Source organism: Epinephelus lanceolatus, chromosome 6 (genome assembly GCF_041903045.1).
Source record: "Epinephelus lanceolatus isolate andai-2023 chromosome 6, ASM4190304v1, whole genome shotgun sequence".
Taxonomy (NCBI): Eukaryota; Metazoa; Chordata; class Actinopteri; order Perciformes; family Serranidae; genus Epinephelus; species Epinephelus lanceolatus.
The window spans coordinates 46565434-46573002 of NC_135739.1; the positions used below are offsets into that span (position 1 = coordinate 46565434).

Sequence of the window (7569 nt, forward strand, 5' to 3'; positions counted from 1 at the left end):
AGCAAATGTTTGAATCATGGCGGGCTGCCACAAATAAATCAATTTGTGGGAAAATCTGCACTTGCATTTGCGCTTCAAAAATCATAACAGTGGTGTTAATAATCTTGCTGAACTAAATGTGTAAGTATCATAATCGTTTGTTTGCCACAGAGCTTATTTCTGCAATAATCCAAAATCCAGTGGGATTTTCCCAATTGGCTTTTTGACGAGGGAACAAGAGCAATGCTACTTTCTGCGACCAAAAAAAAAAAAAAAATCATCCTGCAACACTCTGTTGGATCAGAACAATACAACAAGAGCAATTACTCAAGTGGGCAACAGGATAATAGAAACTATAAGTAATTTAGAAAAGAAGTTTGTTCAACAACAAAATATTTGATTTACATTTCAAGTCACACCTAAAAGTACCTTAACCCAGTTGGTCTGTGAATTCTGACTATAGCTAAACAGAGTCTGTACCAGCCTTTTCCTTGCTAGCACAGATACTGAAGGCTTATCTGGGACTGGTACATTGTGTCATTGAGTTGAGCTTCACAAGGTTGGCAAGTGGCCCTCCTGGGTGTGTGTGTGTGTGTGTGTGTGTGTGTGTGTGTGTATTCACCCCTCCCCCCCATTGCCCATGGCTTTGGAACAACCAGCTGCAAAGCACTGTAGAAAGCTTTGAATAAGACTGACACAAAGGTAATAAAATAGTATCTAATAGAAAAATAATATAATATTGTATGTTGCAGACAATCAAGGTTAAACAGCAACATCATCTTTAACTGGTACTAACTATGGGCCTGCAAAGAACAACACCTAACTGGTGAGTACAACTATAGGACACAGTGCTAACACTGCTAAAACTACAGTTTCTGTTTCAATTCATAACTATTCGTAACTGTTGCTGGTTTGTAACAATATTCTAACTTATTTTAACACTTAAATATATATCAAAACAGGTACAACATGCATTCAAACACGGTGTAGTTACAGTAATGTTAAGTAAAAAAATAAAAGCATGAATACAAAATGTATAACGTATTTAAATTCACAAAAACAAAACAAAATAGTAAAGTAAAAAGTTAGACTGAAAAGCAAAACAAATTAATTTTCAGTGCTGGTTCTGATAGCATGACATGTATGTTAGAAAAGATATTTTCATGTTTAAGATTAAAAATCACTGAAGTGGTTTTAATTCAATGCTAGCAGCAGTTGCAGGAAGGAAGGGCGCGCTCACAAACACAAACCGACCACGAGAACTGCCCTACGAACACATGCACAGTGCGCGCGCGCGCCTACTCACGCGCTGACGCTGCCCATCCCCCACCCCGAGAGAAAATATAAAAATAAACGTTCAAAACAGCGCAATAACCCGCCCAAACCTCGTATATACAGTCCTATGTGGTCCCGCTACACGGTGGTATAATTTATAACAGCAATAATAACGTAAAATTACGATAAACACTCACCAAAAGCTCCAAATCACACAAGGGGGGTGCCTTCTCCTCTGTGCTCCTAATATGGAATCTCCTCCTCCTCCACCACCGTTGTTTTCTAGCTCTAATTAAACCTCGAAAAAGCGTTATAACGGCCTTCAGACCCGGCCAACCGGTGCTAGGAATCCCCAATGACCGATGTGTTTTGGATACACGGGCATATATAATGATAAATCCCCTTAAAAATGAGCTGGATGGACAGTTGGGTCTAGATTGTAGGTTTGCTCGCTAGTAGAGAAAAGAGCCAAACGGTTCAGTAGCAGCCAACGGCTTCAGACTGAAACACAGAGCAGCTGACCTGCCAGGCGAAAATGAGGTAGGCCTGAGCTCCTCGCTGCAGGAAGCACACTCCAGTCACATAAACATCAAAATGGGTGTCGCAGTATGGAAAAGGATGGTGTAGTCGGGCCGAGGTTGGCGGTAACTCTTCACAAACAAAACACATTTTTTTTTTGTGAAAATTAATTTTTGACCAATATTGTTTTTAAAGCTCAATATTATGATTAATAGTCTACATAGCCTTATTTGGATTGTAGCTTTAGGAATGCTAGTTTTGCTGTTGTAAGTGAAATTCACAGATAAAATAAGATATAGACCACATTTTTATTAAATTGTATGTTGCACCTAAATTATGTAATGTTGTTGTTTATTTTTAATATTTGAGCTACATCATTGCCTGAATAATCAGTAATAGCAGTTAACTAAAATACTTTGAAATTACGTTCCAGCATTTTTCTGACACAACTGAATTATTTATATATATTCATTTTAATTTAGTCATACAAATATTAAGTTAATTTTAATTATAGACTAATTATACCTGATCCACGTGTGTCTTTGATTTAAACCATATGTAAACCCAAGATGTTGTTTACAACAATGAAAATGTATCTTTACCAATTCATAAAAGTACCGTTAAATCCAAGTAGAAAGTCTTTACCTATATGCATGCACAGGTGAAATAGCCTTTTAGGTTTTGTCACTGCACCTTTACCAAATTACCCTAAAACTTGAATTAAAAACCTAGTCCCTGTTTTTAGCCTGGGTTTGTTTTGAGAAATAAAGGCCTATATCAATTTATGTGTCCATTCCTTGATATCTCTGTAAGTTATTCATATTCCTTTAGTCCATAAAGGTCCTCGGATCAAAAGAATCAAGTGTTTTTCGTAAAAATTAATCCAAGTTGTGAGTATTATTTTAACAGGATAAAGAGGTGTTGTGTCAATATGTCGGGTGCTGTAATCCTCGAGTACCATATCTCCAAATATAATTAAAATTTTTATTTATCTATTCAGTCAAATCTGAACAAACCGACATCATTGTTATTAGACCTCAACATATTCACAGGCCCCTGGTAGCTACACATTCTTAGACCTAATAAAGTAATTTAGCAACCATAGCAGTACTACTAAACACCATATCATTACAGTGCAGCAGACATGTTACAAACAAAAAAGCCTGCCCATGACCTCTTAAAGCTTTCAGCTTCATCGTTGACCCTAGCTAACAATATGTTCAAATGACGCAACTCGTAATATAGATTCCCTCCATTTTAAAAAAAAAAATCTCGGGCGTCGGTGGCTTAGTGGATAGAGCAGGTGCCCCATATACAAGCCTGTTCAACTCCAGCCTGTGGCCCTTTGCTGCATGTCACTCCCTCTCTCTCTTTCCCCCTTTCACTCTTAACTGCCCTATCGATTAAAGGCAAAATGGCCCCCCCAAAAAAAAAAGAAATCTGGAGCTGATGTATTTTCCCAGAATCTGAGGATCACCCGAGCAGCTGTGACGACCCCTACATTTATCACAACAAGGTTATACTTTGATACCTTTGGCAATTCTGTTCAGTTCCCCATAAGGCATACCCTTGGTGATTTACGTACCATCATACCCATCCTCTTCCCTAGGGTTAACCAATTTACATTCCCAGATTGCATGTAAAAATGTTCCTGTTTATGACATTTCAAACAAAGATTATCAGCCAGAAGACCCATCCTGTGGAGCTGAGAAGGTGTAAAGCCTATGAATTAATTTATCCTGATTAAATTTCCTCCCTTGCTTCCTTTATATATTTCCCAGTATTTGACATGTACATAATTATATTTTGAATTGGAAATAATTTTAGTCTAGTTATGAACTAAAATGTCATACTCTTACTCTTTTGATCATCGTCCATCAGTTATTGGTAAAAAAAGTTGCCCAAATGGGCTGAAAAATACAAAATTGTCAGCAAAGTAGTAATTAAGTAATTGAACCATATCACAGCTGATCTTCAGTTGGTAGATTTGATTTATTCTAATATATTTATTTTCCATTGCAGCATAGTAGCCTATTCTGTATCTTTTTGAAAAGCTTAACTAAAACCAGTGACAAAATAAAGAAATCAATGTGAGCTGGTCCCTGGTAAACATGTCATGTTTTGACACTTGGGCAGCCTTTTATATTGTATCTTGACACAGGGGTGTAGTGGTTAGGTTTAGGCCACAAAACTACTTGATTAGGAAAAGATCATGGTTGACGTTAGGCTAGTCACATCAGTCAACTCACATCACTAACAACTCACATGACTAAATGACTCAGTGTTGACTTTTCAGAAGCTTTAACATCTGGGACCAGTTCAGATGGATTCAAGTCAGGCGCCTAGGAAGTGCACCAAGCCTTGAGGACAGTTTTTGTAGTGGCCAAACAGTGGTACTGTAGTTTCTGGGATCCAACACGTGATGTCCTGTAGCCCCAAAACACTTTTTTAACAGTTATGAAACAGGCTCGATTTATTAATGATATCTCTGTATCAGGTGGCAGCGCAGCCCACTGCGGACAGACCCAGAGCTGGCTTTCTTGCCACCTTCGACCCGCAGACAGAACTCTGTAGCTGACACCAGCTGCTCCTCCTCCAGCCAGTAGTTTTGTCTTACTGGCTCGCTGGTACCCACTGATGACGGTCCCCAGGGGAGCAGTGTCTGTATGCGGTACCCTTTTCTACACTGTAGCACAACAAAAACGATACGTAGATGATGAAGCAAGTGTACTCAGGTAGCAGTAGGTAGAGGTGGAGGTTTTTCAGTGTGAACGGCATCTTTTAAGGAGAGACTGGAATGGGAGGCATTGCTAGACTGATGCATAAAACACATACAGATGCACATTCTGCAGACATAAACAATAAAAAAATAGGTAACTACTCAGGCGTGCACGTATGCATATATTGAAAGCATATGATCATCAACACGCACACACACACACACACAAACACACTACAGCTGAGACAAACAAACAGACAGAAAGCCTTGGGGTGGTGTGTAGTGTGAGCTTTTGCATCGCTGTAACAGGAGAGTGGAGGATGGGAAATTACTTTTTTGGGGGGGGGGGGGGGGGGGATGGGGGCATCAGTGTATTTCCCCAGCCTTCACTCTCACATGCCTGAGGAGGTTTGTAGTACAAGAGGACCGCTACAATGTTGATAGGGACAATCATTTTACTTTGCTCTCATTTGAACTTTTTTTTTGCCTGTACTTTTGTTTTGGAAGGAAAAGCAGCAATCCTAACAGTGGTAGGTAATTCCGCTGCTTTTGTGTCCCATCCCTGCTGAATGAATGAAGAGAAAAACAGTGATGTGGAAACAGCGCCAGTGTGGCAAATTGTGAAGTGAAGCACCTCAGGGCGAAGCAGTCCACTGTCAGGGTAATGACTTTCTGGGAAACCACAACACATCATCTATATGCAGCACTCAGCCTCAGTGTTTTCCTCTTCTCTGTTCCCTCTGCAGCAAACACACCACCTCCTCTACCACTACTAATGACTTTTACTTTGATAAAGTATCCTGTGAAAATCTTAATACTATAACATAGGACTACTCTCTGGCTACTGTGGGCTACATGAAGTCACAAAACTAGCATACTATTAGTACATGTAAACTGTGTGTGTGTGTGTGTGTGTGTGTGTGTGTGTGCGTGCTTGAAAATACTGTACAGGAGTATTTACACACACAGTATAATAAAAGGTAATTTGATAGGTTCTAATGCAACAATCCACAAACAAACCACATTATCTTGAGCTCAATTAAGTGAAACAGAAGAGATATTATTTCTCTACTTTCATGTATAAGATAATCTGTTAATCCTTGCCTCACTATGTGAAAAAGTTCAGTTTTTATAAAGGGGGTGTACACGATATTCAGGGTATTGTTTTAGCAGCAAACAACTATTTGCTATGTAAAGATGTAGTGGAGTAACGGTGTCTCTGAGCAGACAGTTGAGTCACACTTTCTGTGTGTGTTGTAAACAATGTTAGTTCAACTGAGTGTGTGTGTGTGTGTCACACTGGCTAGCTAATTACCACTTCTCACTGCACTTAAGGCAGATTTATACTTGTGTGTCAGCTCTATGCAGAGCCTACGCCATAGTCAACGCATGTGGCCTATGCCATGGTGAACATTTAAATAGTAGTGCAGTAGTGTGTGTGTGTGTCACTCTGCAGTTATACCTCCAAAACACTAGTCGGCAGTGGGGTTTCTGTGTAGTGCTGTAGCGTTTAGTTGATTCAAAATACACATTAGACGCGGCTTAATAGTGACAGTTTTAAACACAAGTACACAAAACGGCTTCATTATAACTCGCAGGATTCACAGACAAAGCACTTGTCTTTTGCTGGACACATTTGCCCCACAAATACAACACACTAATGTTATTAGCATGAGCCAGTAGCATTTTACATTGTATAAATTAGCTTAGTGACTAGTGGATATTTCCTCTGCTTATATGAAGCCAAGGACAACAGCAACTAGGGTTGCCACCTTGGATTTGTGAAAAAAAGGGACACTCGACCAAATGTTTGAGGCCTGTATTTTATATTAATTTTTATATCAATGAAAAAAACAAAATCTGTATTACTAAATTCTTACATTTTTACATGTATCTCACCATTGCAAGTTGGAAGCTGACATATTCTGCCATATATGAAGAGGGGAGACTCACTGGAATGTGGCAATATAAGAACCATGATGGTGGGACATTCTGTCACTTCACAGCTGTCCAAAACATGTGGTTTGTGCCAGGCGGACATGATTGCCATTATTTTTTCATTATTGCAAGAAATTCCATTGACTCATTCACATGTCAAAAATGTGTTTTATCTGAAAGAAACATGCAATATTTACATCTAAGATCATAGAAAAATAGTCAACCAAGTGCAATGATGTCCTCCAAGATAATTGGGCATTGGGGGGGCACGTGTCCCCCTCAATGTACAGTACAGGCCAAAAGTTTGGACACACCTTCTCATTCAATGCGTTTTCTTTATTTTCATGACTATTTACATTGTAGATTCTCACTGAAGGCATCAAAACTATGAATGAACACATGTGGAGTTATGTACTTAACAAAAAAAGGTGAAATAACTGAAAACATGTTTTATATTCTAGTTTCTTCAAAATAGCCACCCTTTGCTCTGATTACTGCTTTGCACACTCTTGGCATTCTCTCCATGAGCTTCAAGAGGTAGTCACCTGAAATGGTTTTCCAACAGTCTTGAAGGAGTTCCCAGAGGTGTTTAGCACTTGTTGGCCCCTTTGCCTTCACTCTGCGGTCCAGCTCACCCCAAACCATCTGGATTGGGTTCAGGTCCGGTGACTGTGGAGGCCAGGTCATCTGCCGCAGCACTCCATCACTCTCCTTCTTGGTCAAATAGCCCTTACACAGCCTGGAGGTGTGTTTGGGGTCATTGTCCTGTTGAAAAATAAATGATGGTCCAACTAAACGCAAACCGGATGGGATGGCATGTCGCTGCAGGATGCTGTGGTAGCCATGCTGGTTCAGTGTGCCTTCAATTTTGAATAAATCCCCAACAGTGTCACCAGCAAAACACCCCCACACCATCACACCTCCTCCTCCATGCTTCACAGTGGGAACCAGGCATGTGGAATCCATCCGTTCACCTTTTCTGCGTCTCACAAAGACACGGCGGTTGGAACCAAAGATCTCAAATTTGGACTCATCAGACCAAAGCACAGATTTCCACTGGTCTAATGTCCATTCCTTGTGTTTCTTGGCCCAAACAAATCTCTTCTGCTTGTTGCCTCTCCTTAGCAGTGGTTTCCTAG

The 7569-nt window shown here is 39.9% G+C and overlaps 1 protein-coding gene across 1 annotated transcript in view; it reads right to left on the bottom strand.

Annotated features, from left to right (window-relative positions):
- tbl1xr1a (TBL1X/Y related 1a) overlaps positions 1-1728 on the bottom strand; it is a 62309-nt gene extending 60581 nt beyond the window's left edge. The window contains exon 1 of the mRNA XM_033621413.2: positions 1452-1728. The gene's annotated coding sequence lies outside the window, so the exon portion shown is untranslated. The remainder of the gene's footprint in view (positions 1-1451) is intronic.
- Positions 1729-7569: the final 5841 nt, after the last annotated feature.